The sequence below is a fragment of the Lynx canadensis genome, chromosome B4, assembly GCF_007474595.2.
Source record: "Lynx canadensis isolate LIC74 chromosome B4, mLynCan4.pri.v2, whole genome shotgun sequence".
Classification (NCBI taxonomy): Eukaryota; Metazoa; Chordata; class Mammalia; order Carnivora; family Felidae; genus Lynx; species Lynx canadensis.
Genome location: NC_044309.1, coordinates 79,841,317 through 79,865,413, shown reverse-complemented (window position 1 = coordinate 79,865,413; position 24,097 = coordinate 79,841,317). Strand labels below are relative to the sequence as shown.

The 24,097-nt window shown below is 51.7% G+C and overlaps 1 long non-coding RNA gene across 2 annotated transcripts; it reads right to left on the bottom strand.

Annotated features, from left to right (window-relative positions):
- Positions 1–317: 317 nt before the first annotated feature.
- LOC115519073 lies at positions 318–14,336 on the bottom strand. Of its 2 annotated transcripts, none has more exons than XR_003970389.1 (3): positions 14,273–14,336; positions 1,402–1,457; positions 318–1,067 (listed from the first exon to the last, which is right to left on the bottom strand). It is a non-coding gene; the product is annotated as an uncharacterized LOC115519073 (long non-coding RNA). The 2 variants fall into 2 exon arrangements; XR_003970388.2 differs by lacking the exon at positions 318–1,067 and adding an exon at positions 1,123–1,322.
- Positions 14,337–24,097: the final 9,761 nt, after the last annotated feature.

The window sequence follows — 24,097 nt, the reverse complement described above, 5'->3', positions numbered from 1 at the left end:
AGCCAAAGTCGGACACCTAACCGACTGAGCCACCCAGGTGCCCCAACATTTATTTATTTTTGAGAGACAGAGTGACAGAGCATGAGTGGGGGAGGGGCAGAGAGAGAGGGAGATACAGAATCTGAAGCAGACTCCAGGCTCTGAGCTATCAGCACAGACCCCGATGCAGGGCTCGAACCCACAGACGGCAAGATCATGACCTGAGCTGAAGTCGGATGCTTAGCCAACTGAGCCGCCCCCCGCCCCCGCCCGGCATCCCGACCCTGATCTGTTTTTTTTTTTCCATACCCTTATCACCTTCTAATATACAATATGGTTTACCTATTTAATAAATATATTGTGTATTATCTGTCTCTTCTGCTAAAATGTAAGCTCCACAGAGGCAGGGGTCTTTCTCTGTTTTGTTCACTGATGCATCCCAAGGACCTGGAATAGTGCTCAATAATTGCTTAGTGAGTAAATATGAAGGATGAGGTTAACCAGGGGAGGGTTTGGAGAGGAAGACAGGGGGAGGCCATCCCAGGTGTGGGGTTAACTTGGGCCTTATCTCACTACGGGCCATGTGTGAGGATCTGGGAGTCAAGGTGATGGGTATGGTGCAAGATTGGGCCAGCGCATCGCCCAAAAAGGAGAGATTCAGTTGCCAAAGGGACTGGCCTGGATTTACCCCCTGCTGGAAGACTTGGCTTTGGGTTGGGATTTCCTCATCTCCACGGCCAAAGTGTAATTTGGGCTAATAATACCGAAGGGATGTGCCAAGCAAGCATGACGTGGTTGGCAGTAACGGCTGGGCCAGGAGTTCAGAGGCCTTCAAGGTGGGGAGAGGGTGGCTGATTGCGTACGTGGGGCGGGGGAGGGAACCAAGTCACCATCTCCAAGAGGAGGATCCCCCCCCCCCCCCCTGAGGGCAAAATAAAAGGTCCCGGGCTGCACCTGGAGTAGAAGGAAGTGGAGCGAGGCATCAAGAAAGACTTGCCAATCGTGTAACAGGTGGTAGAGGGAAGGTGTGGAGCCTTGTGCGCTGGGGATCCCGAGCAGGCTAGGCTGATGCCGAGGGCCCTGCAGGCCTGTGAGAGAGACCATGGGATGGCAGGGTGGAAGGCCAGGCCCTTGAGCAGCTTCTGCCTCTGCCCGGCCCCACCCCTCCCTGTCACCTGCAAGGCTTCCAAGCTCCTAGGGCATGGGAGGGGAGACTGACAGCATTTGGTGCCCCAGACCCCACCGGTCCACATGCAGGCCTTTAGCACTTCTCCTCAAATCCCCAGTGCTCAGCTCAGCTTTGCGGTGACTTCAGGGGACAAGCCAGGCGAGGTAGAAAGTATCTTTGGAGACGGATACAAGATAGTGGTTGGTGTGGTAATAATGGAGACAGGACCCGGGTGGCCTGGGAGGGAGACTTACTTGTCACTGTATCACTTTTGGTGCCTTTTGAGTTTTCAACCACGTACATGTATTTCCTATTCAAAAGACATAAAATAATTAAAACGGGACAAAACAACCACAGCAGCAACAAAGAATAGATCCAGGGAAGCGGGAACCTAATGCCTGTGATGGCTACGCTGAGGACGCTGACCTGGCCCTTCCGTCCCCTCTGCACCCTCCTCCTCATCTGGTATCTCCGTTCTCTAGAGGGCCAGAGAGGGGTGTGGCTGGTCTGATGTCACACAGCATTTAGGGGCTAGCAAAGGCCTGTGGCCAGGTGTCCAGACTCTGGAAAGCTGACAGGGTCAGCTTTCTCTCTTGGTCTTCAGTGGTCTGTTCTCCCCCTTGACCTGTCCATGTTGTTTGCAAGGCTGTGCATATGCTACAGATCAGCCTTCAAAGAGGCATCCTTTTTTTAACGATTTTTTTTTTAACGTTTATTGATTTTTGAGAGAGAAAGAGACAGAATGCAGGCAGGGCAGGGGCAGAGAGAGAGGGAGACACAGAATCCAAAGCAGGATCCAGGCTCTGAGCTATCAGCACAGAGCCCGACCCAGGGCTCAAACTCACAAACAGCAAGATCATGACCTGAGCCAAAGTCCAACGCTTAACCTACTGAGCCACCCAGGCACCACCACCCCCTCCCTCCAAAGAGGCATCTGAAAAGGTGCGTGGTCTTAAATGCTATCTTTCTCAGAGTGTTGCATCTTTATGGAGCTCTCTTCTGTGCCCCACTCCCCTCCATGTGCATCTGATAGTTTATTCCTTCCCTTCCTGCCTCCCTCCTCTCCACCTCTCCCGACCACCAAAGTGGCTCTCCACTGCAATTCAGCCCTGCCCGTGACAAGACATGTGACCCTGAGCCAGTCATTTAACCTTTCTGTGCCTCTGTTTCTTCATCTATGAGCGCGGAGCGTGACCTTCCTCCCACGGCTCCTCATTCATCCATTTGTACAACAAGCGTGTATTCTGTGCCAGGCGCTGAACCCAGCACCGAGGATCACGCGAGACAATATGTGTGGAATTAGTACAGAGACACAGAGAGTTATTGCCAAGGCCTCCTTCCTTGGATGCTTTGCTGGGCTGGACGCTCTACGTCCTCGTCTACATGCCCCTGGAAGAATTTCTTCAGTCTATGCCCAACCTCTCAGCTTCCAACACCGCTCCTGACATCCTCCTCTGGAGAAAGTGTCAGGGGCTGCAACAATAGCCTTTTTCCCAGGCGTTTCCACTGGACTAGATCCCGAGGGCCTCACTTTGCCTGCAGTAAGGAATAATGCTGAAATTCGCCTGTGGGTCTTTGGTCTGGAACTTGAAGAGTGTCCACCTCTCTTGCCCTCTGGGGGCCCCATCCCTGATAATCTGCTCATGTCCTCCTCTGCTCATTTCTCTCCCTTCCTGAGCCTCACACCGCCTTGGGGACTGGCACAGAGGCAAAGATTCTGGACTGGAAACTCTCACATATGCCTCCCTCTAAATCTAACCTGGGCTGTGGATGAAAGCTGGTCCCTTCTGTCAAACAACCACCACAACCTCAGAGCATAAAAGAGAGCTTGTTTCAGATAGAGGAAAGAGAAGTTTCCAGAGCTCTTGGAGAGAGATTGTCCCCACTCGCTGCCTGGCCATTGAAGATTGGGTGAGTATGACTTGGAGGGAGGGATGTTTGTGGAAAAGTTGTGCCGCTTCGGCCTTGGTCACGACAAAATCCCAAGTCAAGTCAAAGCGATGATGCTGGACAATGGGGAAGGAGGGAGACATATCCTGTTTGTTGGGAACAGGCTTAAGGAGAGAGGTTTCGTGAGGGGTTCGATGGAACCACTCAGGTCCCCTGGAGGCAGGAGGAAGGAGATGACCTGAGCGGGCAAAGGATTTGGGGATGCCATGATGTCGCAGGGACTGTGGGGAAGCCAGGGACATGTCAGCTCATCTGTGTCTAGAGCACAAACCCCACGGACAGGGACCAGGTTCTCTCAAACTGCACAAAGCCTCACACCGGGCACTGGAGAATCTGACTGAGGAGGGCAAGTCCTTCCCTGGAAGATGCTGCCAGCCCCGCCCTCAGGAAAGGACAGCTGCTTTAGAGTCCCAGCAAAAAATGATTCCAGACTGTGGAACCTGGAAGTGCTTCATGGACAAGTTCCTCAGTCCTGCCTACCACAGCCTGCTTTGATCTCACGGTTACTGTGGGATGTCGCCCATCCCCAGAAGACTAACTGAGCAAGGAATAAGGGTCTTGCTTTCAGGTCTAGTCTGTGGACCACGGGAGGCAAAAGAAGTTGGCCAAACTTCCAAGCACCTGTCTCAGCTCCTGGAGAGCCCCATGGAGCGTGAAGGAAGGGGTTCCTCTATGGAGCTGCCACAGGCCATGAGAATGGATGCAGAGCAGCAGAGGGCAAGGGGGGGTGGAAAGGCCAGAAGAGGTGGGGCTCCTAGAACCCCTCCTGGCTGCAGGTGAGGGAGCTCCTCTGGGTGGTCAGGCCCCTTCCCCCTGCCCAGGATAGACTGCAGCTTCTGGAAGGCAGGAGCTGGTCCTGCATCCTTTAGGCAGCCCTGGTGCCCAGCAGAATGCAGACACTCAAAACTCATGTGTTGACTGAATAAATGAGCCTGGGGGCCAAAAGCTAGGCCAGCCAGCAGCTGGAGTCGGCCTTGGATACGGGCTCCCCCCATTTGAGCCTCTGTTTCTCCATGTGTAATGTGAGGGGGCTGCCCTAGCTTATCCCTAAGGTTCCCAGCAACCTGTTTGATTGCTCTCTTCTTTTTTCCAAATTCTCCTCCCCCCCCCCCCGAGTAAAACCCTTCTCTCCCATGAATTCTCTCCCATTCTCTGCACCCCTGCTCAGTGCCTCCCCCACACCCGCGCCAGCCAACTTGCTCCTGTTTCGCCCTTTACAGGTGTTTCTCTTTCTGCTTCTGGCCATTCCTCCCAGCATGCCCTGGCCCCCTCCCCGGAGCCTCCGTATTGGGGCTCCCCTCCCTGCCCCTGGCTGGTTCTAGCACCCCCTTCAGCGCCCTTAGGCTCCAGGGCGGGAGCTGGGAGGAGGGGGGGTCCCAGAGCAGCCTTGGGGCCTGCCCAGGTCCCCCTCCCCGAAGTGGTGCCAAAGCGCGCCCTCTCCCCTCGCTAATGCGATCTGGAGAGACCCCGGCGGGCGGCGGGCAGTCTGGGCTGAGCGTCCCGGGCGGCGCTGATGGATGGTCCCCTGACAGTAATCGCGGAATGAGGACGCGCTGGCGACGCTCTCGCCCGAGGCCGGCTGTTTGGCTAGCCCGGGAGTCCCTCCTCCAAGGCGCGGGGGCCCCCAACCCACCTGGCTTTGGATAGGCCTGCGGCCTCCGGGTCAGGGCTGAGATGGGGTCTCTCCCTGCCCTCTCTCCCGCGGAGACCTCGGTTTCTGTTTTGAAATCATCCTTGGGTCCTACGCTGCAACTGTGATTCTGAACAAGCCACTCACTCATCTGTCTCCAGCCTCAGTTTCCCCTTCTGTATAATAGGAAATAATGGTCTTTCCAAGCCTGGATGGAGAGTGTTAACAGCCAAGGAGAAAACACGGGGGGAAATTACCGTCTCCCTTAAGCTGAAATTGATTTTCACTTTTAGTTCACAGTGCTCAGAAGAATACAGGCTAATGTACTGCTCGGAATGAGAGCTGGGTGGATATCCACACACAGAACATATGTTTATGCACGTCCGCATGTCATATAATGTTTTGGGGTGTCTAATAAGTATACCTGAAAGTAAGAGATGGCAGTCAGCATTGCTAACGTGTGTTTAAAGAGAAGCCCAGCAGCGCGACATTTCTCCAGGGAGGTGGCTGCCTGGAGCAGGACCCTTCCTCCACTCTACTGAGACCCGCCCACTCACCTAAACCTCATTCCTTATCCTGTCTTGGGATCCCCTTCAATCCAGGGCTAGGCTGACTCAGGGCTGTGAGGAAAGAATCCTTCTTGGGGAAATGTTCTCAGACGATTTCCCAGCCCCCTCACCCGCTTCCGGGTGACACAGAGTACTAAGGCTCTTCCACTCCTTCAACCCAAGGGATCCCCATGGGGGGGAGCGGGGGGGGGGGGGGCTGGCCCTGCAGAGGGGCCCGGGGCAAGGATCCAGAACCAATTACAATTCTGAGAGCACACCCAGACGCCTCCTCACTCCCTTTTAACCTTTCTCTCTCGTCAGGAACCAAATTGAGTTAGTCTTGAGTTTTGATTTAATTCCCGAAATGGAGTCATAATCTGTTTAGTGTCCTTTTTTCCAAGTCCTGGGTACTGAAGTGTGCGTGGGGGGTGGGGGAGTTAATGAGAGAGTTGCTCTGTGGCCTGTGGAGAACCCTCACACACACTTAACCTCCCAACACCACCAAAGAGCAGGAGACACCAGGAATGCCATTGGTGGTATAATGGTGATGGTGATGGTGATGACAATGGTGATGTTGGAGATGCCGGCTAGTATTTACTGGGCGCCTACTGTGTGCCAGTACTGAGCTGGGCCCTGTACATGCATCTCTCCCAATGACCTTCCAGGGAGGTACCATGAATGTTTCCAATTTACAGATGTAGAAACTGAGACTTCGGTTAATTTCAGGAGCTTATGCTGCGTCCACAGCTATTCATTGAACAGCAGAGCCCCAATGTAAAACCACACAGTCTGTGCTCTTCTCCACTTAGCTGGGTGAGACAGAAAGTTCTACAAGCCCCAGCTCCCTCATTTGCACAAACAATAAATAGGGATAATAACACGCTCCTTTCATAGGGTTGTTCTGTTGATTAAATGAGATACGTATTTTCTGCATTCAGGGTAAGCATTTAATTGCTTAAGTGCCTTCAACACTGGGGTGGATGGAGTAGGGCAAAGGAATGGGTACAGTGCTGGGGGGGGTGACTGTTTATTATAAGTTGTTCCTGCTGATAATAATAGCATGTATTAGAGAACGTGCTGGGCACAGGCAGTCCCACAAGGAAAAGATTGCTACGCCTGTTTCACAGATGAAGAAACTGAGTTTCAGATAAATTAAGTAAATGGCCTAAAGCCAACCGGTTAATAAATGGCAAAGTGGTGCTTGTATTCAGACAGTGGGCCCTTGGACTCCCAAGCCTGCCACCCCCGGTGCCCCGGGGGGTCACCAGAAACTGGCCTCCCCTGGGGGAGGTTGGGGGGGGGGCCCAACACCCTCTACCACCTGCAACCCAATTTTCTCCAGGTGAGCAATGTTTCCTTAAAGGAACAGGAGGAAAGTCAACAACGAGGCAGCTGAGACAGGTTCTCCCTCCCCCAAAGCCAAAGTGGAGCCTCCCTTCCCTCCCTCTCCTCACTCCCCTGATTCCTCTGTGCTCAAGTTTGTGGCCATTAAATAGAAGAGGAGAAAGTTTGAATCAGGCATGAAATATTTATCAGTTAATTACAATATGCAGATTCTGTTCCTGGGGGTGATTTATCTTTTTGGAAATATAGGAAAAGATCCTGGAAACTTGTATCCTAATTGCTTGGCCTATTATTGTAGCAACCAGGTAGAAATTCCATTTACTATGTAACTACAAATTCTCCTACTGGCTGCCTCTGCCTCTGTCACTGGTGGTCTGGGACCGGATGCTGTTTTGAGGACAGAGGGGCCTCTCTGAGGTCAATCTGTCCATTCCCCTGTTTCCTCTTGGGGAGGACCCTTTCAAAACCCTAGTGATGGTAGGAAATGAAAAAGATGAGAGTCTCTAAAATTCTGAAGTGTCCAGAGAAGCCAATGCTAAGTGGCACCCTCCCCCAATGAGGCAATGAGGGCTGAGGCTGCGAAAATGCCCACACTTGGAAGAGCTCTCAGCTGGCAGCCTCTCGCCTCCCATATCACCTCCTAGGGCCCATACCTCAACCCCAGGCTGCACATTAGCATCACCGGAAGAGTTTTCCAACCAGATGCTTAGGCACTACTCCAGGCCAACCAAATCAGAATCCCTGGAGGGGGGGACGCGGGCATCAGTATTTTTTAAAGCTCCCCAGTGGGTTCCAATGTGCGGCAACAGATGAGACCCTCCGGGGCTAACAGGAGAGTATGGCTCCCTGGTGAGGGGGCCCTGCTCCTCTGTGTGACTATGTAATTTTTATCACTCCCTTTCAGGTGGTGGAGGGGACAATCCCTTCACTTTTATTGGAATCTGAAGAGCATCCTTTATTCCCCTTACCAGAAGCTTCTAATACTAATAACTACCATTTATCAAGCCCCTGCTGAATGCTCGGATCTATGCAAATAAAATTTAATCGGATCTACACAACTCTGTGAGGTCAGTGGGTATGTCCATTTTATGGAGGGCTCAGGGAGGTGAAGGAATCTGCCTCGGGTTCTACAAACTGGCAAGTGACGGCTCTGGGATTTGAACTCAGAGCCTGTGCTGTAACCACTGTTACAGATTCTCCCAGATTCTCCGGGCTGGAAGGGCTTCAAAGCTAGTATGGGAAGGGCCTGGGGATCATCTTGGGGAGGGGATAGGCAAGGGAGACAAGAAGGGGGCATGTGGATGGAGCTCGGAGAAAAGAGGGCTGTGGGGGGAGGGGCCGGGGTGTGTGGGGATGACCGGAGGTACCAAGAGGAAGAAGGTGTGGCGAGGGAAGGGGGCAGTGGTGGTGGAGAAAGCCGGGGGATGGGGTTCAGGAGCGGGAGCCGGCAATCAGAACGCTGGGAAAGGTGAGTTGTGCCCACCGAGGACCGGGTAGCTGGAGAGGGGGAGGGACCTTGTGTCAGAGGAGGGGTCTTTGTGAGGCACGCAGCAGTGAGGAATGCCCGCCATGAATACTAAGGGCAAGAAGAAGAGAAAGGGCCAGAGGGGGCTGGGTGATGTTTAGCGGCCGGGGTGATTAATGGGGGTGAACGGAGGGTGAAACTCAAACCCTTCGAACGGAGATGGTGGGGAATGGTTGTCCAAGAACAACAGCGCACTGTTTCATCGAGAAAGCCAATGTCCAGAGGAGGGGCGGGTGGGGAGGGCGCCTGGGCGCAGTCGCTCCTTCCCTTTTTCCCAAGGTCTCTTTATTTGCCATCAGACAGTAAATTAAAATATGCTCGCCAACTCCCGGGGACTCTCCAGAGGGGCTTCCTACCTGCCTCCTGGCTTGGGGGAGACCAAGGATGCTGGAGTGACTTGGGGAAAGAGCAGCTGAGGTCTGGGATGGCAGCTGAGGTGTCTCCACGGCCTGCTCCACTGGGACATGAAATGGCCATGTGCTGGCCGGGCCACAGGTCCCCTCTGGACCAGGCGGGCACTGAGCGAGTCACAGGGGCTGGGTCCCCACACGTCCTGTGAAAGGTGGCGGTGTTCTCAGAGTAAAGTTCTCAGGGCAGTCACAGCGTGAGGGAGGCGTTGCCTCCATGAGGCAGAGTTGGGGGAAGGAGGAGGGAAGGCCCTGGATTGGGGTGCGGATCCGGGTTTGAGGAACAGAGGTTAAAACTCTCAGGAAATAGGAGGTTTGAACCCCCTCCTTCATTTTCTACCTTCTGCCTTTCTCTAGACGCAACTCTGGGAACTGCCTCTGCCTCCACCCCCCCTCCACCACCCCTATCCCGGTCAGCATTCTCAGAGGGCAGGGAAGGAGGGAAGAGGGGATGAAGAAAATGTCTTCGTGCAGGGGGAGGTGAGCTACAGGCAGGGATTCGGATGGAAATTATCTCACAGGAGACAATTTTCTCCCTCTCTAGGCCCTTACAGATGTGAAACAACGGGCAGATCCCACTCCCCACCCCCAAACATCCAAGAGCATGGTGTATCTTGAAGCCTTTGCGGCCTCAAGGGAGTGGGGTAGGAGGAAAGGGAGGCCAGGAAAAGGAGGGGCCAGTATTCAGGGGTCTCCGGAGGGCTGAGGGAGACCAGCTTGTCCTAGGGCAGGGGAGGCAGGAGGCCCACCCTTGATCCCAGATCACTTGGATTGTCGCACCTGGGTGTCCTTTGCCACCAGGCCTTACCCCCTGTCTCCACACAGAGCTCAGCCAACCTGCTTCTCTCGTTGGAGTCTCACTCACAGTCTCCACTCCACCTTTCTAGGAGCCAGGCCTACAAAGCGCTTTGAAATCTGAAGTTAGTGGGTGGTGGTTAATGGAGCGCAAACACTCTGTGAGGTGCAAACATGACCTGACTGGTAATGCGGCAACCGTTCCACACAGGGGCCGAGTTCAAGGGCTGCCTTCCAGAGGACCAGGCCTCAGTTTGCTTGTTCTGAGGGCAGGGGCTAACAGAGGGTGCCCTGTGCTTCACAGAGGAGAAGGAAATAAATGAGCCCACTGGAGAACAATGGCCACAATCAACGGTCTTAATTATGAATTAATAATTCATAATTATTCCAGACTTGCAGATAAGCACAAGCCCGCTGAAATTATTTCCCAGGGAGGAATTCAGTTGGAGGGGGTGGGAAGGGGATTGCATTATGGCCATTACTTCTAGAGGCCCTGAAGATCATTCCTCTGCTTCCCAACCAGAACATGGAAGAGATTCATGAGCTGCTTGGTGGGTTCCCCCTTATGGCTATTACCCGCCCCCCATGCTTCTAAACACAGGGCCACACTTCCTCCCCATTCTACCCTGCCAAAGGGACCTCAGAACCTAGACCCTGGATTTCTGTGGTCTCTCTGGCCCCTGCTGCCTGTTCTGCTTTTTATACAAAGATGGGTGTCTCTTCTCCCTCTCTCTCCTCCTTTCTCATGGGGATTGTCTAGGAGGCCTCATGGTGGTGGAAGGTCTTCCAGTTCTAGGTGGGAAGAGAAACAGGGAGTACCCCTTCTAGTGTGGATGCTGTTGGCTCCAGGGCCTGGGTTCGAGGGGCTGACCCTGACCTACTGAGAAGACATCTACATGGGATGTCTTGGTGGTGGGGCCTAAACAGGGCCAAGGAGGCATACACACCCCCAGACCCAGCTCCCTGCTGCTCTCCTCTCCAACACCCATAATTCCAAGTTCCCATTTTTTAAATCTCTTAAAGGAAGCTCAAAGAGCTACTCAGACCCTCCCAGCTCCAGATCTCCTCTCTCTCAGGGAATCTGAAAAGGAGAGATTCCTGTTTCTCCCCAAATTCAATGCCTTAGACCACAAAGGGGCCTTATTATCTTCTGGCCATTAGGAGACCCTTGACCACCATCTCTGCTGTGGAACCACCTTCTTCAATATTCTAGAAGGAAGAAGGAGCAAGTGGCCAGTGGCCAAGAGGATCTGGCATTAGAAAGAATTTTCAATCCCAATTCTATGATTTTCCCATCAGCCTCAGCAGTTGCACCAAATCTGCATGTGAGGCTACATCTCAGGATGAAGGGAGTTGGCACAAGCGGACCTAAAGCACTCTTTTCCAAACCTGTGGGTGCAAGGATGTGCTTGAAAATCTGCTTCCGGCCTAGGTGGATGGTCAGCGCAGCACACCCAGGGGGCACCCACTGCCATGGGGACCACACATCCACCCTTCACTTCAAGCTCCTTCCCTGGCCCCACTTTTGGTCTCAAGAGAGGGATCAGTTAGGCGTGATCCAAATTATCCAGATAATTAATTGTGGAAGCACGACTTGCGTTCTCTTAAAATGCCACTCCTTTGGCCTCCAGAGATCATTAAATCCCTTCCCTAGCTCCTCCTATTCTCTACCCGCCTCCCCAACGTACTCCAAAATCTTAGCTACGAAAAAATCCTAAAGTAGGGGAACAAAATTTCCTGATCTACCATTTTTTCCCCACCTGCAACTCCTGTCCCCTCCCCCCAAATTTTCTCTCTTCTGAGCCTCCGCTCTTCGCTTCTTTAAAAAAAAAAAAAAAAAAAAAACGAAGAAGAAGGAATTTTCAATAGTCCCACTTGTCAAGCGAAGACCATCTTTTAACCTTCAACAGCAGCGAAAGCCGTGTGAACTCTCGGTGAACCAAGATTGAAGTCATAAATCACGCGTACAAAGGCGGCTGCGGAGGCTGGCGCGGGCTGCTGCACCTTTAACGCTTTCTGGGGCTGACAGGCGGCGGCCCAGCTAAAGTTCACAGCGCCCGGGGAGGGCCCGCCCCCGCCTCCCCTCCCCCGGCCCCGGGCCCTGGCCTCGGCCCCCGGCCCGCCCGGCCCAGCCCGCGCGAGCCTCGCCCGGAGGCCCCGAGCTGCTCTCGCGCGCGCAGGAGGGGGGGGGGGCGGGGGGGGACATTCTCTCTCCCGCCGCCCGCTCGCTGCTCGGCCGCTCGGCCGGCGCCCCCACCCCGCCCCGCTTGCTGTATTTAAATAGGCAACTGGATCCACACGGACACAATAATTTAGCTTGTCTATGGCATTTTCTACAGGACCCCAAGAGATGGACCTTCCACTCCCCCTTTTCTCTCTAGAACTGGCATCTTTCATCTCTGTCTATACGGGCCCAATTATACAGATCCTTGGGGTTCCAATAGGATCTGAAGCATTGGAACCAAGAACACCTGGCCATAATTAGAAAGGATTTTCTTTTTCGTTACCTTGTCTTTCTTTTCCTTTTTTCCCCCTTTCCCTTAAAAATTCTATTGTTTTAATTTCAGGTATTTATCTGTTTTTAAGAGGGCTAGAATTAACCACGGTGAGGGCGGGGTAGGTGGGGTGGGGGGAAAGCCCAGCCTTCAGCCCCTTGCAGAGATCGCCAGGCTTCCGAGCCTGCCCCGCCTCGCTTCCTTTCCTTGGCCTTCGGCCTCCTCCTCCTCCTCCTCAGGTCGTTTTTTATTTTTTTTCCTCCCCCCACCGTCTTCTCTCCGGTTTAATTAAAGTTTAGCGACTCCACTTGCCTTTTTTCTCCTCTCTCTCCGAAAGCGAAACCAGACAGACCAGCGGCCATGGGCCAAGCAGCCCCGTGGCCCCAGCACAATCTGGGCCCGCCACCGTCAGGGCCTCCCCCTCGCCTGCCACCCTCCGCCGCCGCCGCCGCCGATGGCCTCCTGAACTGGTGCGCAGCCCCTCCACCATCCCGCAGGTGTGCAGCCGCCGGCCTGAGGGATCTGAATGACCGGGGCTGGGGTAGGGGTGTCTTGCCTTCCCCTAAACCCACCCCTAGACTTGCTCCAGAAAGTTTGGAGGGTGGGTACACCCCGACTGAGGTAATCAGCTCCCCCAAACCCATGGCTGACTAATATGATATGACAAAAGCTGGTGATGGATTTGGTATATGTTAATTCACAATGCCCTTTCCTCCAGAATTTAACTATAAGTTAATACACACCGGAAACCACGCGCATACACGCTCGTTAATGGGCTTAGGTATTAGCGAGTCCTAACGATGCATACAAATGTGCTCTGCGCTCTGTAGGCCCCTCAAGATTTATGGGCCTTGAGCTCTCTGAAGCTGTAAACAAGGAGAAAAAAAGAGAAAGAGAGAGAGAGACTGGGGGAAAGAGACAGAGGCCTGACTCACCCCTCCAGGTTGTGGGAGAGAAGGGATCTCTGCAAGTGGGTTCTTATGTATTTTGCTTTCCTTACAAGCTCGGTGTCTGTGGGTTTCGGCATGGGGCTGGGGCTGGGGCTCGGGTGGTGGTTGCCCTGAATGCTGCTGGGATGTGTGGGCAGTGTGGTGTTTGTGTGCTGGGGTAGGAGGACTCCTGCCTCCCAGGCCGGGGCCTGCGTCTAGCAGATATCTGTGGGCATAATACCTGTGAGTGTGCAGTGTGCTAGGTGTGTGTGTGCACGCAAGTGCATGTGTGAGAAGCAGGCCTCCCTCTGGGCCTGGCTGCTGTCCCCTGAACCCGGTGAACAAATCTCTAACAACAGTCATAATAACAATAAATAATAAATAACAATAAAACAGTAGTTAACAGTCCCTCCCTAGCAGGGTAACAATAAAATGCAAGAGGAGATATTTTGAGGAGGGGCCAGGGGAAGGAGTCATGATCACAGCATCTGAGGGGAAGACAAGGAAGGAAGGGAGGGAGGAAGGAAGGATGGATGGAAGGAAGGAAGGAAGGAAGGAAGGAAGGAAGGAAGGAAGGAAGGAAGTTAGCTTCTTCCTATGCCCTCGGGGGGCTGGGTTTGGGAACCCCCTCTCCAGACAAGGTCCTCTGGCCAGAGGAGGAGAGGGAGAGCCAGGAGGCCACTCTTTCCTGCTTCTTTTACTCTGGCTTTTGCTTTGTGCGATCAGGGGAGGGACCCCACATATGGGGGTGATTAGTGGCTTTGGGGTCTCTGGAGCCCCTATTTTAAAGAGAAGAGCAAGCGGACAGGGTCAGACGAGGGGGCAGAGATGGATGAGGCGATGGCCAGAGCCAGGGGTCCCGGCCAGTCAGGCCGCAGAGGTGCTGGGGGAGGACCTGCCGCCGGGTATGGACAGAAGCAGAAAAACATTTATGGCCGCCTGCAAGAGAGAGGGGAGAGCAAGGCCGGTTTCCGGTAGGCCCAGGGAAAGTTCCCTTTCTAGGGGCTTTTCAAACAAACAAACAAACAAACAAAAACAACCACCACAACAGCAACAACAACAAAAAAGGAGAAGAAGAAGGGAGGGGTTGAGGCGCGCTGAATTTTCCCTCGCGGTCTTGGAGCCTGCGGATTTCCATAAAAGAAGAGAAGACCACGCTCCCGGATCCTTCCACATCTGCCTCATTTTCTCCAGGTACAATTTTCTGGTAATCTTATCTATGTATTTATTGTGTGTGGTGGGGAGTCACATGTGTAGGGATACGGCGCTCGCCCAGAGAGAAAGCCGCCCCACAGTTTCGGGTCTAACGAAATCCACCACCACCACCACCACCCTCCCCCCTTTAAAAACAATTGTATCCCCCAAAAAGGAAAGAAAAAATCAAAGAGGAAATATAAAAACGCAAATTAGCCAACTTTTTAAAAGAGAAAGGAAAGAAAAGGGAAAAAAAATGACCATAACAAACAAGCGTTGAGAACTTTTAAAAGATTTAAGTCACAAACCTTTTCAGAGGTTTTGATTCTTTTTCAACAGCCGGTGACCCATCTGGTCTGAAAGGGACGGAGAACTACACTTGCCACTGAGTCACTTCTTTAAGACCGGTGCACACACAAAGATTCGCAAGAGAACCCGGGGCGTCCTTGCATTTGAACACCACGCGAGGCGGAGGATACTGATAACCAGTTGGACAAAATACTAATAAAATAAAATGAAATCGGGGGAAGCGCTGAGTGCAGGGCGAGCGGGGAGAGGCCGGATCTTGGGTTCCAAGCGGCCCGGGGCGACGGGGGGCGCCGAGCGGGGCCGGGCTCCTGCTGGCGACCCTGCTCCGTCTCGGCGTCCCCAGCCCGGCCCGCGGCCCCCTTCTCTCCAGCCTCCGTGCCCCTCCTGCCCTCTCGGCTCGGATGCCTGGTCCGGCCTCCCTGGTGCGAGGATTTGGGACCTAAGAAGGGGCAAAGTGACTCAAGCCAGACTCTCCATTTTTCTCCCCTAGGCCTCTCCACTTGCCCAGGCGCTCAGCCACCGGGGACCGACACAACAGGGGCTTCTGGGCCGCCCCCTACCCACTCCTGTATGGTTTCCCCAAAGTCTAGCGACCTCCAACCCTCCTTGGTGGCGGGGGGGGGGGGGCAAATATCAGTGGCCAGACTCCTCTGCACCCTGTCATGGGTGACCTCACTTCAGGAATATCTTGAAGGAGAAGAAAAAGAAGGCCGGCTTAGAGCCGTGTTTACATCTAGTTCTACTGATCTGTTCACATCTGGAGAGTTTATTTATAACCCCCACTATAACTCTCCCTGTTTGGAGGCACTGATGTCTAGAAAATATTGCTCTATCTCTAACCATACCTAAATGTGCTGTGCTTGTATTTACAGATTTATGCTCGAGGAAAATATAATTATTTCCATTGTATTCGTGCATATACAATAGTTATAGAAGTAGATTTATATATGAGAAAATATACGGCTCTCTTACAGCCATCCAGTTTTATGGACATTTGATATCCTGACAGATTTATATCTCTGAGCAGCTATATAGATAAATGTATATCGTTAGAATTATGTATCAGGAGATATATACTTATTGATTGTGATATAGAGTAGTTAGAACATTCACTCAGAGCCATATATGGCTGTGGAGATATTTCTATATTATTATCACTATATATAGGCATCTCTATTTATAACTACATAGTTATAAAAATAGACATAAGTAATTATAGTCCTATATGTACATGCTGCTATCTCTCTGTAGAGTTATAGACACTTGTGAATATAACTCTGTAGAGATATCTGTATGTATATAAGGGTGTAATTACCTCGTGATGTGTGTGTATTGGGGCTCAGACCAGTCTATCTCTGTACGGACATATTTATATGTAGGGGCTGAGAGAGACTTATTCACAGAAATATTTCCACAGAGCCAACTGAAAAGCAGGATCGGGCCATCTAGGAAATCAGCTAGCAGAGTTCTTTACTTACGGGGAGAGGGCCACAAGGTAAACAGAACATAGGAAGCCTTGAGAAGAGGAGGCAAAATGACTGGGGTGTGGCGGGAACAGTCAAGGAGGACAGCCGTGAACCCCAGGCACCCGCCTGAAGACAGGGAGCTGGTTTTGTGAGGGGCAGGTACAGATGGTCGTGGGTGCGGGTCTTGTGGAAGGGGAGGCCGGGAACACTACCACAACCTGGAGGTACGCTTCAGCTCCGCGGCCCGGGAGCAGGCCTTCGGTTTGGCTTTCGTGCACTAAAGGTCAGCTACCACCTAGCCCCTTCTGCGTTCCTGGCACATTGCTCTTGAACCCCAGTTTCAGGGTCTCAGAAAGGTGGCTTCGGAGGTGAGGAGACTTAGGGACAGGACAGGGAGGGGTGCGCTTTCACTGCCTTTGCTCTCTGGGGATACGGCCAGGAAAGCCAGGGACTGTGGCCAAATAAAGCTTGCTTTCACCGGGGGCCTCCTGTGCCCCTGGGGGGGCTGTGTGGTAGGAGCCTGTGTGGTAGTTTGAGGGGTGAATTTTCAAGTGTTGGGCTTATTCTGATGGGAGTTTCAGGAGGCCTTGCTCAACCCCCTTTTTTGGAGGCCCAGGCCTCAGGAGGTTAATCCTGCTCCATTGGGTCACTCCTCTGTTGCTCCCCAGCTTGGGGTTCCCTCCCCTCTGGGTACAGAAGGCTATACCCTCCAGCTTCCTACCAGCACTGCCCTGGGCCTTGAGGGGAGAATTTGCCTCTAATGTGTGGGGAACGTGGATCGGCACCTCTAGACCTCATTTCTCCCGCTCACATCTACCTGGCTCTCTCTCCAGCCTCCTTCCAGGTGCCAACTGGGCCCGGACTCCACAATTCTTCCCCTGCCACCAACCATCCCAGGAGAAAAGACAATTTTCCCCTGGCCCCGGTTATTTCCATCTTTCTTTCTTTAAACCAGGAAGTCACAGACCTCTTTGCTCAATGGTTTGTTTGAGGGAGTTTCCCTGCACTCAGGATCAGTGGCCGGTCAGGCTTCCAAGATCTCTAGGATTCTGGCAAGGAAGTGAAGACCCCTGGGCTGGGGTTAAATGGCAAGTGCCACCCTCCACACACCCCTGCCCACGGGATTGGAGCTTCTCTGGAACAAGGACTCTATCTTCTGCCTGACACAGAGGGGTAGCCCGATGCATGCTTGTGGAGATAAACCGAATGGCGATCAGTGCAACAGCTTTTGGTGGAGAGAATCTCACCTTCTGTGGCCACTGCTGAGAGCTAGCTAGCAGGCACCTGGGGGCCCTGGCTGGAGCCAGGCCAGGAGCCCATGGTGGCTGGAGATTAGTGCCCAGCAGAGAGCAGCCTGAGCTGAGACGGGCGAGTGGGGGGTGGAGTGAGGCACCGAAGCCAGGCTCTGCCCCCGTAGAGTGACTCCACTCCCCACCCCCCACCCCAGCCTCCTGGCTCCCCAGACCCCCAAGCACATGAAAACTAAACCAGAACTGAGACCTGGACTGGGAAGGAGCTGCCTGTCAGCCTGAGGGCTCCAAAAAGGAACTACCACTTGGTCCATTAAGAAATACATAAATAGGGGTGCCTGGGTGGCTCAGTCAGTTGAGCGTCTGACTTCGGCTCAGGTCACGATCTCACGGTTTGTGGGTTCGAGCCCCATGTCGGGCTCTGTGCTGACATCTCAGAGCCTAGAGTCTGCTTTAGATTCTGTGACTCCCTCTCTCTCTGCCCCTCACCCACTTGCATTCTCTCTCTCTCTCAAAAATAAATAAACGTTAAAAAAAAAGAAATACATAAATAAAACAAAAAATAAATCAGCATGAGACAGGCACCCTGGTAGAAGGAAAGCCCTCAGCTGGGCTCCAGGGATACTACCAAATGCATCAGAATAAATATTTTAAAAGTTTTTTCACTTAAAATGTTCACAAATTTTCTGATTCGGTAATATTCTCTAATTAGGTTGTTTCATATAGTTCTTTTTTTTTTAAGTTTATTTATTTGTTTTGGGGGGGTGCAGAGAGGGACAGAATCCCAAGCAGGCTTTGCACCACCAGGGAAGAGCCACCAGCACAGAGCCCCATGTGGGGCTTGAACTCGTGAACCACGAGCTCATGACCTGAGCTGAAACCAGGATTCGGACACTTAACCGACTGAGCCACCCAGGTGCCCTTCTTTTTTAACCTGTCATCACTCCCTGTAGATTTGGTCTGTGCAGAATAGGTCCTGGAGTTTGGAGAAGGCAGGTCACCGTGAGTGTATGGGGTGAGTGTAGGCAGTTTCTCTATCTAGTGAGGATCTTGGTCTGCAGGGAAGGGTCAGCCTTGCCTCTCCCATCAAGGCCTGGAGCAAGAAAGACTCTCCCAAATGTGATTCCTTTTTTCCATAAGAGTCTTTAGGGGCAATCTGTCCTGTGTCTGGGTGAGGGTCCAAGATCCAGAGAGGGATCTAAGTTAAACCTTAATTCTAGCCCCAGACTCTGACAGTTTCCTCCTGAGACACCCAGCCCTTCCCTCCCCAGAACACCTAATGCCCACAGAGATGGTGGGTGCTTTGCCTAAAGAAATGCTGAGTGGGAGAACGGAGGGTCCGGCATTTACATGGGTTTGCCGAAGCAGGACTCTGGGCAGGTGCCTGGACTCTGGCCAGGATCGGGCTGGGGTGGGGGCAGTTGCTGTAAACCTCAGAACCTGTGGCTTCAGACAATGATTGTTCTTGGCCAAAAGACGGGAGATGAGAAATCCTGGCCATACATCATTAATCCTGGAGAGTCCTAGCTCTCTTACCTGGGCTGGAATGGCTCCTAGCTGTTTCTGGGTCCCAACCTCCTTTGAGAAGCAGATAAAAACAATCTGCCCTCTCCCCACCAAAATGTGCATACCCACAGTGTTGAGGGTTGCTGGGCTCATACAGACACCAGGAAGCCCATGATCTCTGGGCTGAGTCTCCCTTGCTTCTTGTGACCCATCTCCAGTTATCTCCTTTTGCTTGTACCCTCCCTGAGTGCCTCTGCTTAGGAGTCAGGCAGTTCTTCTCTGCCATTCTTGGCAGAGCTCTCTTCCTTCTTTCCTTTTCTAGAGCAGGCACCAGGCACAGGCCTTGCTTATGCCGAGCTCCCGATCGGCTCTCCTGCAGAAACCAGGAGAGTGGCTATTAACTGAAGCCTGGTCTACACTGCCCTACTACTCCACTCATCTGGGGTGGGGGTGGGGGGCAGGGGGAGGGATCCTGAGGGCATAGTGACAGCATGGAGGCCTGGCTATAAGGGGTCTAATTCCCATTTCTAGTGGAAACTTGGAAGCAAGGAGCAAGTTGCAATTGCTATGATAATAGTCATAATAATAACAATAATAATTTATTTAGCATATCATTAGATGTGTATTTACTGTCTTCCCTCTGCTTTTTTACAAGTGTCTCCTAAGGAATTCTCACAACACCCAGGGGAAACAATAATAAGCTAATTACCACCCTCTGGCTCCTCCTCCTCCCATCCATGGAGCACTTACACAGCCCCTCCTCGTGTTTACACCTATTTAGCACAGTCTCCCCTTCCCAATTCTCCTCTCGCATTCCCAGTTTTTCCCATCCCTGTTAAGGGAATTTCCCCCTAATCTGGGGTGGGGGGAAAGGTTGGGGAGGAGAGTAGCTGAGCCCCAGAGAGTTTTGGGTATTAATGTTGTTTCCCTGGCCTCACAGCAATGTTTAGGATGATGTGGGAGGAACCAGATTCTTCTCTGATTGTGCTTTGGGGGGCAGAAATTGCCTGCACATCGTTTAGAGGCAGACTGGGTTAGAGGGGGGACGGGTGCCTGCATGATGCCAGAACATCGGAGTCAAGTGCAGGAGAATGGCTGGTCCTGCAAATGTAACATCGGTATCAGGGGCTTTCAGACTGTTCAGGCCAGACCTCAGAGATGCCGGGCCCCATCTATCCCCCCAGTCTCTTTTGGCATTGAGAAAAGAAAAAAGAGGGAAGGGAAGGGAAGGGAAGGGAAGGGAAGGGAAGGGAAGGGAAGGGAAGGGAAGGGAAGGGAAAGGAAGGAGACATGTGCATATATATATATATATGTGCATATATACATTTGTATATGCACACATTTTCGCACATATATTTTTCCTGAGTGAATAATCATGACCATGGCTACACTTTTTAAAATACTCATTTCCTTCCACTTTAAATAAAAAATCGTATCTTCTCAGAGATTACAATGAAAACACAAACCAGACACGTGTTTTTGGATGACGGATTGCGAGTAGTCTCTTGGACCACCTAAAAAGCCCCCTGGAGTCCCAGTGATCTGTGGAGCTCACTTCCTCAGCCCCAGCCCAGGGTGGAGAGCCAGAGTCAATGTCATGAGAGTCTTCATCACAGACGGAGCAGCTTGGCCTGTCATTGAGATGCTGGGTGTTGCTGCCCAGATACCCAGACCTTGAGGTCAGCCTCCGCCTCGCTGCCCAAGTACGCAGTTCACCTGGGAAGAAGCGAGTCTAGGCTAGAGGACACAAAAACCAGGTAGACTCAATATAAAGATGAGCTGGAAGAGTTAGAATTGAATCTGCTTCTTAGCTGTCTAAGCCATAGGTGGCAGAGTTGACGTTTTTGGCAGGTCCCATAGCCCATTTGGTGCCTTTTCCTCTTTATATAGTCCTCACGCTTTTCTGCTGCCTACACTTTCCACTGTTGGCCTCTGGCCCTTTCATATCCCCCGGTTCTATCAAGACTTACTTGTCCCGAGCCCCACTGTAATCTCGACTGGGTAACAATCAGACTGCCAGATCAGGAAGCCACCAATGTGTTGACATGTACATTCTCCTGGGAAACAGTGTGCTTTTTGGTAGAGGTCTTCAGGAGCCACTGCCCAGATGGAAGGAAATAGCCATAATGATGGGATTTCAGACTCATGGCAGGTGGCATGATAGAAATTTGTGTGAGGGTAGTTTATGTTTTTGTTTTTTTTTTAAGTCCCTATCATGGAGGCAGCCATCCATCCTCTCTGTGGATAAGGCTATCCTCACCCCGAACCTAAGGTTTCCAAGCTGCTTAGAGGAATCCAGAACTCTCTCTCTGCATCTTTATTACTGATAAAGTCATATTACAGTAATATTACTGATTACAGATCTTGAGAGATGAAATGAAGTTGGAAAGAAACTGGATTCATCCAGGTAAAAAGAATATTATGCACAATTTATCACGATGTGAGCTTCTGTTTGTTCTGAACATGGTGGTCATTCATTCCATGACTTAGTTCCAATTTATGGACAGTGTCTTGAAGCCCCCTCAATACTCATAACCATAATTGCTTCCATTAAGAGAAGATGACTATATGCCAGGTGCTTTATACTGAATTTGATGAGGAAATGTAATCTCAGAAAGGTTAAGTCACCTGCCCAAGGTCACATAGCCAGGTTTGAACCAGGTTTCCCCATCTGCTATGTTTTAACACTTCCAAGTCATGCCTCGTGGGTTAGATAAACAGCAGATAGTCATGGCAATGAAACTGATATTTAAAAAAAAAATAGTTTTACATCCTATGGACATACCGGGGGGCGGAGGGGGGGGCACTTGTACACTGGCTCCTACAGTGGCCAATCCAAGTGCATGCACACTATTGGCATTTTTCTCTCTCTGAATTCAGTGTTACTGGCAGCCCCTGTGATTTCTCAGCATAATGACTGCCCTCACCACTTGGAGTCCACCCCTTTCCCATAGCTGAGGCCTCTGGGTTCTAGGGGAGCCCTTGACTTTCCACTAGCCCAGGCAGAGTCTAGCTTCCTCACCAGGGTCAGCCGATGTGAAACTGAGAAGTATCTCGAGATTAATCTTCAGAACCCCTCACTCCCTGAGCATCCCTCCCCCAACTCCCCAGCAGTGCTTTTCTTGTTCTATCCTTGTTTGATAAACTACCCCAGCGGTGCTTTTCTATTTGAAAGGATGTGATCTGCAGAGGACCGCACTTAACACCTCGTGCTCTAATGGTGGAGCTCACGGCATTTCAGTGGCGAGATAATTGGGGAGGGGGAAACAGAGTCTTCCCAGGGGCTTTAAACTGCATCAATGCATAAGGCTGATCCTGCACCTCATTATCCATTAACTTCAGATGAAAGCTATCAAATTGGATCCCTTATTCTGATATTTGAAACTGAGCAGACAGGGGGCTGATTTCTCTGCTTTCACCTGACTGCTGGCACCAGGCAGATACCTTGCCATTGTCCTGCCTCATCTTGCCTTTGCCTCCCTCCCCTGGGGGGCAGGGTCCCTAAGGGACACAGCTCCCCATGGTGTGGCTGCAGGGGCCCTGTGGAAAAGGTTGAGTTGTCAAATGAGGAGACACCACAGCTAACACCCCCTCTCCCCCACCCCCCACCAACTCTGGAATGAAGATGGAGAGTTTTCTGTGCCTGGTTTGGTTCACGGAGACACATAGTCCATCATTTGATTTTCTACAAAGAGTATTCCTTCCCTGCCCCCCAGCATCCTCTAGTTTTTTTTCTCAGAGCTGGAAGGATCTTAGTGATGTCCTAATCGAACCACCTCATTGTGAAGGAAGGGAAACTGAGGCTCAGACAGACACCAGGACCCAGGTATTTCGATCCCTAAGCCGTGCTGCATCTGGCTCTCTTTGCACTTCAGCTGAATACTTTTTTCATCGCTCCCTCTAAACCCCAGGATCCAAGCTTACCTTCCATGGCAGTCTACACAGACACCAACAAACGCCATGATGGCGGAGCCCTCCCAGCCCAGGAGCGACCACTTTTGGGCACAGGCTTCAGCATACCCACACCATGCTCCATAATCCCGCTAGAGCCCATCTGTGATTTCTGTGAAGTTAAAGGGTCTCTCTGTTCCCCTGGTTTCTGCCCCACTCCCCAGAGCTGGCCAGGGCCTGCAGAGGGGCTGGAGGGCACTTTTGTTCCTCGCAGCCTCACGTGAGGACTGAGGCTGCTTTGAATAGAGAAGTTTCCTTAATATGCTGTCAAAGGAAAGAAACCTGTCTCATGGTCCAACTCTGATGACTGAAGCCGGGGAAGGGAGTTGAGCTTAATTAGCATTAGGAATGCTGATTCCACATAAGAAAGAACTTGCCAGCCTGGAGAGTCCTTTGACGACTGGGATCTCTGAATACACCAGGTAAATTCTCATCCCCTCTCCCCCCTATAGTCAAGTTAAGCTCACAGGGTTCCTTCCCGTCCAAAGATTCTGGTTACTTTTCCCAGTATTTGGTGGTCTGTCTAATCTTAGATTCCCATTGGGCCTTGGCCCTGGGAAACATTTTTAAATCTCACGTTGGTCCTCAACAACTTCCCCATCCTTAAGAAACCAAACAAAATCGAACCAGTTCAGGAACAAAATCCGCCAGATCCCTTATCAGTCTGATGTGGGTACAACAGCACTGGCCCGGGAGTCCAGAGTCTTGGTGTCTCTTATAGGCTGAATTATGTTCCTCCCCAAATTCATAGGTTGACGTCCTAACCCCCAGTACCACAGAGGGTGACTATATTTGGAGGCAGGGCCTTTAGAGAGGTAATTAAAGTAAAATGAGGTCATATGGGTGGGCCCTAATCCAGTATTTCAGGTGTGCTTATAAGAAGAAATTAGAACACAGACACAAAGACCACAGGAAGCCAGGACCACGTGAAGAAGACCATCCACAAGCCAAGGAGAGAGACCCCGAAAGAAACCAACCCTGCCAACACCTTGATCTTGGACTTCTAAACCTCCAGAACGGCAAAAGAAATAAATTTCTATTGTTTAAGCCACCCGGTGTGTGGTACTTTATTAGGGCAACCCCAGCAAACTAATACAGTGTCTAAGTATGTCTCAGGCATTGATTTGATTTGCCGGGAGATCTCAGACATTTAAAACTCTCTAAGCCTCAGTTTCCACATGAGCCCAAAGGTCCCATCTTGTGAGTCCCGGGAAAGGGAAAGCCCTGCTTATACTACACAATGTTTACTTTCATGTCATTGTAAGTGGGCACAGTTCCAGATACATGTCCTCATCCAGTCACACACACAGCCCTGCATCACCGCCTTATCCTTCCAAAATCGTACAGTCAACGTACACAGCCCGTTCCCTAGCCAAAATGCCAGTGTAGATTCAACTTTCGACGCAAACGTATTTGGGTCCCCTGACTCAGAGGCTGTGGCTGCTTCTGCGCCTCACCAAAATTGGTTGAAATGACAATATTTTAGTCAGTTGACTGGTTTTGGTGAACTTGGTGCCACAGAGCCCCACTGGTCTATCCCCACTTAATTGATGGATTTTATTTTTAAATTGTCAGATTCTGGCCATCTATTCCCCCCCCCCTTAAGTATATCTATTTATTTTTGAGAGAGAGAGAGAGAGAGAGAGAGGAC